The sequence below is a fragment of the Pundamilia nyererei genome, unplaced genomic scaffold (assembly GCF_000239375.1).
Source record: "Pundamilia nyererei isolate P.nyererei 1_Seehausen unplaced genomic scaffold, PunNye1.0 scaffold00014, whole genome shotgun sequence".
Taxonomy (NCBI): domain Eukaryota; kingdom Metazoa; phylum Chordata; class Actinopteri; order Cichliformes; family Cichlidae; genus Pundamilia; species Pundamilia nyererei.
In genome coordinates, this window is record NW_005187415.1 from 5,316,640 (window position 1) to 5,317,275 (window position 636).

Below are 636 nucleotides of genomic sequence, written 5' to 3' on the forward strand. Positions count from 1 at the left end.
GCATACTGAGTGGCTTACTGAACACAGGTGAGGGGAAAAAACTAGCAGGGAAAAAAGATAATAAGAGTAGCTGAACTCTATGAAGATGGTTGATACAACAGATGACTTAACAGAGATTTAAAATGTGTTGGTTGACATAACACTTATATTCGCACTAAATAAGAAGATTAAAGCAGAACAAACGGCTCCTGGCACTATTTCATTTTTGCTCTGATATGCCATTCAGCACAACACTTTTTTGTCTAATCTCATACAGTAAATTCAATAAAAGGCATTTCCAATATCCAAACAGGAACCCTAATTAAATACTAAAAAGAATTGCTCAAGCTGGCCGATTAATACAGTCAATTATACAGTTAATTTAACAAGTGCAAGACAAAAGGCCATACAAATTCACAGCAAACTTTTGAGCATGTGCAATTCAGGCAAAAATGTTGCTATAATGTGTGGCCAAACTCCAGCCTCAGATTAACAGTAATAAGCTCTAACTATCAGTTAGTAATGATGAGATGTTCTCCAGCTGCATTAGATCAACAAATCTAATGTAAAGTAGCCAAAATTGCCATTAATGTGAAACATCCATAACCATGTGAGAAAAGGCTAAATGTTATCCTCGCTGTAATTTAAAACTATCTG